An 8,938-nucleotide genomic window follows, 5' to 3' on the forward strand; every position below is an offset into this window, starting at 1 on the left:
CAATAGTTGAGAGACTTTTTTTATTATCCCTTTAAGTCCCTCCCGAGGTTGTTAAAAGCACTCCATATATAATTTTTTTTTTCCTTTAAACAAGTTTTAGAGAGTAGATGCTATAGTGGTCAAGGATCGAATCACTCGTTATGCAATTAGAATTAATGCTTAATAATTATTTTTTCTTTTGAGGATTATTTGAATCATGACTATCTCAAGTTTGACAGATACAGATGGCTTTTGGACTTTGTATGAAAGTATACAATTGTCGAAAATGCATATGCATAGGACCCTATGGTTTGTGTCCATATCATGATCTCTCGTTTCCTTGGAAAGGCTGTTATAGTTGGGTCAGTCTTCATCATCAGGGCAAAGAAAATTGGTTTCCATCCTAAGAAACAATTCAAAAACTGAGTTGATTTGGAAAGATAGCTGAGTTAATTATCCTGTTTTTGTCTTTCAATTTTGAATCAAAATTAATTGTCTAACTGAGTGCTTCACTTAATAAAGAGTCCATTCATCACTATATCAGCCTCCCTAGAAAAATTTGGAAGAATCCTATGAACTGAAGAAGATTTGCTTGTATTTCTCGAGTTATTTCTATGGTCTCTTTTTGAACTTTATTACCTTTTCATAAAGGACTCAGGGAAGAGTCACCTTCACTACTAAAAGGCAAGTCCAACCCAACCTGTCTCTCCTTCCTAAAATAATGGTTTTAAGTTGAAATAAAAAGAAAAAGCACACCATTTCATATATTTTTTAGCAGGTAAGGGGATCTATTAAAAAAAAGAAAAAAACTGGTCAGAGCTCTTGACTATCCATTGCCACCTCTAACTTTGAGATCCCTATTATTGATTTCTAATTTCTACACGTTTTTTAACAAAAAAAAAAAAAAAAAAAGGATTTTGTAAGGGGTTTTCCGGTTACAGGGTGCAGCATTGGGAGGTCCTTCGTAGGAAATACCTTTGTTGGTGGTAGCCTAAGATGGCCACTGTATGTGACGGTGTGCATTGCTGTTTGCAGTCTATTGTTTCGACTGTGGGAAGGAGAGGGAAGATTAACTCTCCAAATCCCTTAAAACATTAAGGAAAAAGAAGCTTCAACAGCAATGTGACCCTTGTGTCTAGACACAATACATGGGAGGGGTAATAAGTACTAATAACCACACCACCCCTCATGAAAAATAGAAATTCCACCTCTGTTGATGCTTCTATTAGTGCTTCCATAGCCCCGCATTGATGCAGGGGCCACGCTGTCTTTTAGGTAACCCTCTCCCAAAAATTTAATAAGGTTTATATGAGCCTTATTACTGAGCACAAGTAGGCTTGCTAACGTGAACCGTCAAGTCACGTTGACCTGATGTCAACAACCTGGTTGACCGACGATTCATTGCCCGTTGTCCAGTGACTTCGATTGGTTTAAGCCTTTTGGTTTGGTCTTGGTTCGAACAAGTTTTTATCCGGTTTTGATTTGTTAAACTATTTACATAAATGGTTTGTGTTTATAGAAATTTTAAGAGATTGTTTAAAATGTGTAAGGGCCTGTTTGTTAAACAATTTTAAGAATTAAATTTCAGAAACTATTTAAAAGGCATTTTGTTTTATTTTTTAAGGAACATTCTTAAGGGACTATCTGGAAATCCCATTGAGGAATGAATGTGAATTTTGAAACAAAACGAGATGTTTTATCATGTGTACCTGTGATTCAGGTATAATATAGTATGTGACGATATGTAATGTCGTGAGGCACTATTTCACACATTGTAGTTAAGTATCATATTTCATGTTTTTTTTTGGGTATAAATATTTCATGTTAGTTAACTACATTATGTTTTTATAAGATATAGAATTCTGTCCTACTATGGGTGATAGATGAATCTAATGTTGCTTTGTTCAACACATATGTAATAAATTTATCGTTTTTGTTAATTATTTAATAAACTTATCGGTGAGGTTATAAGCTCTTTGACGTGTTTGATCTCATGTCATCTTAAATGTGATGATCTGCATGGTTTGGTATTTATAGTCTCATTTGGACTAAAACAATTTGCTTAGGTGTGTATACTTCATTTCAACACTTTTTGTTTGCGGGCATATTCTGTTTGATTATCTAATCCGAAGAGAATTTTAATAAAATGTTTTAAATCTAAAACTAGTGACGTATGCTTTCTAAATGGAAGATTGTAAGGTTTCCTTTTTGATGAACTAACACAGTCCCTAATTTGATTTTTCATAAATCGGTTTAGTAAGTGTTGACTATTGGTGGAGTGAATCAGCAGTTAAGTGTAATAGTGGAATGTCATCATATATTGGGATATTGGATTTTATTTCACACTTCAATTTGTGTGAAAATATTGTATATGTGTAGACTTGATTTTGATCACATCCTTTAATGGAAAATGAGATTTTATTTCTATGCAAGGTTGGTCACTACCCTAATTCTATATGTTGTTGGCATTAACCCATTAAAGTTGTATAACACATGGCATTACATGCCTGCCTCCATTTGTAGAGTCTTTCTACCTTAGATTAAGAAGAAAATATAATCTAAGATGTAATAACACATTTCCTAAACAAATGTATGATTTTCATTGAACTAGAGAATACATTACTTCCCAACTAAACCCACTAAGTAGAAAGGATGGTTAAGTGTCCCACAGAGCTTTAAAGCTTAAGATAATCTTATGTAAAGTACTATTCATGGTGCCCTTAAACCAGCACTTTTAAATTGAAATAAATAAAAATCAGATCAATAACAAGTTATATCATTGCTTTTCTATTATGAGCATCCATGCATTTGAGAGGTCCAAATACATCCAAGCATGTAATCCTTGGAGTCAGATCATGAATCCACTATAGAAACAAGTCTGATCCAATGTCAAAATTATGGCCTACAGATATGAACCTATGGAACAGAAACACTAATGAAGCAATAATGGAAGTTTCTTTAGGTTATAATGGATTGACTTTTAATATATATCTATATATATATATATATATATATCAAAATCCAGGGAAATAGGGATCTCTTGGTTCTGTATGGTAAGAAAGACGAGACCAGTGTAATACCGTACTCCGATCCAGCAAGGAGACTAGTTCTAAGTAAGGTATCGCACCTATCTTAGTGTTAGTCTCCTTGCTGGATCGGAGTACGGTATTGCAACGGTCTCGTCATTCATAGATGATGCCGCTTTGATAGGAAGCTTGAGGGGGTTTTCTGGTATCTACTCCGACGGTCTTCAAACAACTCCAAGTTCCGATCGTTTTCTACAAGCCCGATCGCCCTCAAATATATATATATATATATATATATGTTTAAAATGTTGTTCAATAGAATTTGAGAAGACTAGAACATCATCAATGTAGTCAATAGTAAATTGCCTGTGAGAATTAAAGATATCATTCATAATCTTCTGAAATTCACTGGGAGCATTTTTTAGGCCGAATGACATAACATTCCATTCATATAGGCCAAAGGGGTTGTAATGGCAATTTTGTATCTATCTTTTTCATGGATTTGAATTTGCCAAAAGCCAGATTTCATATCAAATTTTGAAAAGATTTTTACTTGGTAAATTCTTTGTAAGAGATCCTTTTGAGGTCACTTCTTTGAATTTGCTTGAGGAAGATGCCTTGGAGTTGGCGGGCTCATGGTCTGGATCATCTTCGTATGGATCTTGGCCATAGCATTGGTCTGGCATAGATCCTTTGATAGACCCTAGACTGTAAGCACCATCGCTAGAGCCTTTATCTTCTTTGTCAGAATCTGAACCGAACTCAGCTAATCATGCCAGAAGAGCTTCTTTCTCACTTTTGATGCTTGATTTGGATGAGCTTGGGAGGGTCGGAACTGGTTTGAGACCCGTAAGGCTTTTGATGAGTGCATTTTTCTCACATTTGGAGACATCACAGTTGTCCCACCATTTGACATTGAAGATTCGACAAAGAACTGGGGCGACCCAATCGGATGTCTGGAGATCATATATATATATATATATATATAGAAGGGAAACAACTTTCTTATTCTTTTCTGAGGAGATGAATGCCACTATCATAATATAGAGTGCTCTTACATGATGAAAAATCCACTTTCTTGGGTGGGCTCAACACTTTCCCATTACCGCCTCTTCTTGAATTTCTAGATCTTTTGTCTACTTGGGTGGGTTGCCTTCGCTTTCACATGACATGTCAAACCAAACTCTGCGTGTTTACATGCCGACATATACCAATTACATACATTATACATTGATAAATGTATGTATATACATGTATAAGAGTGGGGTAAAAGAAGCCTGAAAGGTAACATGGCTCTAACATTCAAATACAATGGGGCTAAAATGACCACCGTCTTATCCTCGTGAAAGATAGAAATCTTAGAAAATGGATCAGTTGCTCGTACGATTACCTGATCGTACGAGTCAGCATCCAACATCTGTCCTTTTTATTTTCAAATATATCACTTTTTATCCTTGTAATAGCAGAAGGAAAAATATGTGTTGGATGCTAACTCGTACGACCAGGTGATCGTATGAGCAATGGATCTTATATCGAAATCCTGCCCTTGTTGATACTTCCATTTGCACTCCTATTAGCCTTATGATGGCTCAAGGGATGAACGCTTTCCCATAAATGTGATAAAGTAGGACACCTTGTCTATCCCAAAAAAAAATGTAAAATAGTAAACCTTGATGACCTTGGAGTCTATGGTTTAAGGAACCAAATCGAATCAGGCAGAAACGCCTCGATCAAATCAGTATCTGCCGAAGCCAATCTCGATCTAGGGCAATCCTGTATCAGTGGATCAATATAAATGAAAGGTCAAAAGGTTTAAAAAAATATATTAAATGAAAACCAAGAGTATTTCTTGTGGGGTGATATTATATACAGTTATTATCCTCCCGTAATCTGTGCAGGCTCTAGAAGTACACACAGATTGGCTCTGATGTTTATGAATATAGAAATCAATCCCTTTATAAAAATATCAGCCAATTGTTTTATCTGAGTGAGTGGGGACGTAATATAAAATATATGTCATTTTGATAGCCAAGTCACATTATCATAGTATACATGAGTGGACTACAGCAATCAATTGTGCCGCCTTTGATGTAGCATAATATGCACTTCACTGCATGCAAATCGGGTTCTTGAAGGATAGCCTCCATATGTGTTACAGAGTTGAGCATTAGCGAAGATTAGATACATTTCGATTCAAACCTTATGGCATTAGGTGGAGATAGTTCCTCAAAATATATAAAGATATCAAGGACTACCTCTATAACTCCCAATACCTTAAACTAAATTAATGCACACTAAGAATGAAACAGATCCACATGTCTCAATGTCTTGGACTTCATTTGTTTTCTATCATCTTAGGCTACTTTTGGTAACAAGAACAACGTTCCGTGTCAAAAACAAAAATTTTAATTTCTGTGCTAAAATCCCTTTTTTTTTTTTTGTGGGGGGCGAACGAAACTAGAACGGCGAAACTACTTTTTGTCTTTTCATCAATTCATCAATTCTCGTTCCTACCTTCTTTTTTTTTTTACTTTTTTCTAGAATAAAAGAAAAACGTAACACACCATAAAATGCACCAAACGCTTTATTCCGTTTTTTCGTTCCTATAAAACGAAAAAACTCCAGAAACGTTTTTCTAAAATATTGCCAAACACAGCCTTAGTTTAGGATTTCGTTTTCGTTTAGAATTCTTTGTTTTGTTTTATCAAGAATGCCTTGCTAGAATGCGTGTTGCATCCTGATTTTCTGCTCCCACATTAGGGTCTTGTGGAGGATCTTTAGCTTAGTAAGGATAAATATTGCTTATGGGATAGTGGTGTTGAGGTTCAATGTATCTTTTTCTTTCATCTATATTGGTGGGTCTAGTTTCTACGCCTAAGTGCTCTACTAGTGATTCATATTTTTGCCATCTGTGGCATGAAATCCGGAATGGGTTTGCTGTGCATGGAGGGCATTTATTAATTAGAATATTCTTTCCCTGAGGTGCGTTTAGCTTTCTTTTACGATCACTGGGATTCCCATCCTTTTGTCTATGTTCACTATAAGTAAACAGTTGAAGGAAAAAAGAGTTATTCCCCAACCCTTTGAGCCTTACCAACCATTCAGGGAATCAGAACCAGAATCAGATCGATCAAGATCAATCCCGATTCCAAATGACTCTAACTAACCGATTCAATTTGTTTTTTTAGGGTTCACCACTGATTTCCGTCCAGATTCGAATCAAAATCAGTGGATGCTGATTCCACTTCCTTGAATCTTGAAGCCAATTATTCAATATCTTAGAGGCAATGTTTTAAAACTCGGAATCAAGTATAGGACAGGTCTAGAACATTGTAAGTTTGGGAACGGCAATAGTAGTTTTAAAAAAACAGGCGTAATAAAAAATGTACGGCAATGATATGACACGTATTTAATATGTTTTTTAATATGGTTACTCTTTAAAAATCCAGGAGCAAAAATATGGGTTTATTTTAGTAGAATGAACTAAAATTGACTGTTTGCAACTAAATTCTAATCTCCTATACTTTCATGGACACTTCAATCCAATCTAGCTTTTTAATTTGGAATAATTTTCATTATTTTTGGATTCTATGTCTAAGACTAATTAAGTTTAACCATGGGTATCATAGAAAATGTTGATAGGTGATCCATCACCCACTTTCTATCATAGCAAATAAATTAAAAATCTCAAATTTCACATTTTGAATTATAAACCACAAAGATCAAATTGATATGCATTTGAAGAAAAGTGTATTCTTTCTAATTAAATTGCCTACTCTAGAAGCAATCTCTATGTTTAAGCATTGAGAGAGAAAATCGAGAAAAAAGTACTGTAGGGGGAGGCAAGACTCGTAGGTATATGGAACAAAGATTAATCCTAAGAAATATCTTAAGCTGACGCTATGCTTGATTGTTGGAAATTAAGGCACCGTTTGACAACATTCCTAAAAACGGGTTTTTGCATTTTCCTGTTCCTAGAAACGAAGAAACGGGGTAAAAAGCGTTTGATAATCTTGTTTCGTTCCACCCGTTTTTAGAAACATAAATTGGAATTTATGAAAATTTATATTACAAGAAACGACTATGATGAAACAAGTAACTTGTTTCGTCGTTTCTAGAAACAAGTGAAGGAAACAACTTTTGGACTTGTGCCCAATAAAAAAGCCAAAAAGTGAGAAGCGTGACTCTTCTCAAGCTCAAAAGTGATAAGCATGTTATCAAACAACAATGTGCGCACAAATTGATCCAAGAAATAGGTTTATCAAACACCCAAAAATTCATTTTTATTCCCAAAAACATTGTCAAACGGTGCCTAAATTTCAAAATATGGTCAAAATAGTATTTCCAAAATGGTCTTTTTGAACTTAGCTTTCCCTCTTAAAAGTGTTTTTTCTATTTTCTCTTTTTAGTACTTTGGGAGTTATGAATGACCTAAAACAACTCACAATGTTTAGTCCCACATTGGTTTGGGATGAAAGAAAACTTGAGCATATAAATAGGATTGTAACTAAAGGGTGCAAGCCATTTGGAGAGAAACTCTCTCTTGTCATGTGTGTATGTGCATAGAATCGAGCCGGGCCGTGGCCGAGGATGGGGTACCAAAAAAAGTTGTAACTTTTGGCCAAAAGTTCTTGTTTTGAATTTTGATTCCTATAGACACATTGGTATGTACCTGTATAGACCCAACGACAATGTACATATGTATTTGTACATCCACCTAGACTCTCTTACTTATATTGATAATGTACGTACGTACAGTCAACCCAATTGCATATGTGAGGCATTCAAATACCTTAAGAAGAATATACATTTATACAACTTAAGCTACTGTTTTAGAGGAGCAACTTGAATAAGTAAGTCATTCTTATATTTAGAATTGTATAGTCAACTATATAATTGTTTTGTCAAAGTCTTATACCTATTGCCTGGACTCTCTTACCTACACTGATGACGCACAATTGGGATCTCAATCAAGTAGCGGCCCATCTAAGGCATGTTGCATGGATGAGATGGATGATTTCCCCACTGTTCATCATCCAATGTGTACATGGGCAATGTGTACATTGGGGTAAAACTTCCATGATCTTATTTTTTTATTATTTATTTATTTATTTATTTGAGCGAGGGTGTAAACAGTCAAAGAATTGAGTTTCTAGGTTATATAACAATAATATGATATCCAAAAGGGTAAAAATTTTTCGTCATCCAGGGTGAAAAAAGAATTTCTTCATCTATTGTGATTTTGACATTGTAACTAGATTCTTGGAGCGGTAAGTTTAATCATTTATTTTTCCCACAGTAGCAAGTTTGGATATGGTAAAAAAAAAAGAGTAGAAAATATGTGCATATATGAAACATTCTAGATTTTAATAATACGTTTAAAAATTCCGTGTAAAGAAACGCACGTCATTAATATGATACGTGATTTATTATCCTATTTCTGCTTAAAAGCTCGGGAGCTAAAATATGGGTATTATATCAATTAATATAGAACAGACATGTCAATATCATTCAACAAACATAGTAATGGCATTTAAAATGCAAATTTATCGAAAGAAAATCTCGCAACTTAATTAAACACAATATGATAAGAAAATACTTAATCCGTTCATACATCCCACAAGATGCCCATAAAGCACATCAATGTATTAATTATAGGGGACAGTTTTTATTCATGATTGCTGTCAAATAGGGGGTTGCTTTCGCCATTTCTATGGAACTCTTGTCCTAATCCAACGATATGTGCATAAACATGCATCATGCACGATCATGCATAAAACTTTCTGCTTTAATAATATAATCATTATTGTATTTTATCTAAGAAGTAATATATCATCATTTGACATATAATCCATGAAATCTAACTAAATATTATATTATATATAATATTTAGGGTTTAGGGTTTATATATATATATATATATATATACATAT

This window comes from Macadamia integrifolia, chromosome 1, assembly GCF_013358625.1.
Source record: "Macadamia integrifolia cultivar HAES 741 chromosome 1, SCU_Mint_v3, whole genome shotgun sequence".
In the NCBI taxonomy this organism is placed as follows: domain Eukaryota; kingdom Viridiplantae; phylum Streptophyta; class Magnoliopsida; order Proteales; family Proteaceae; genus Macadamia; species Macadamia integrifolia.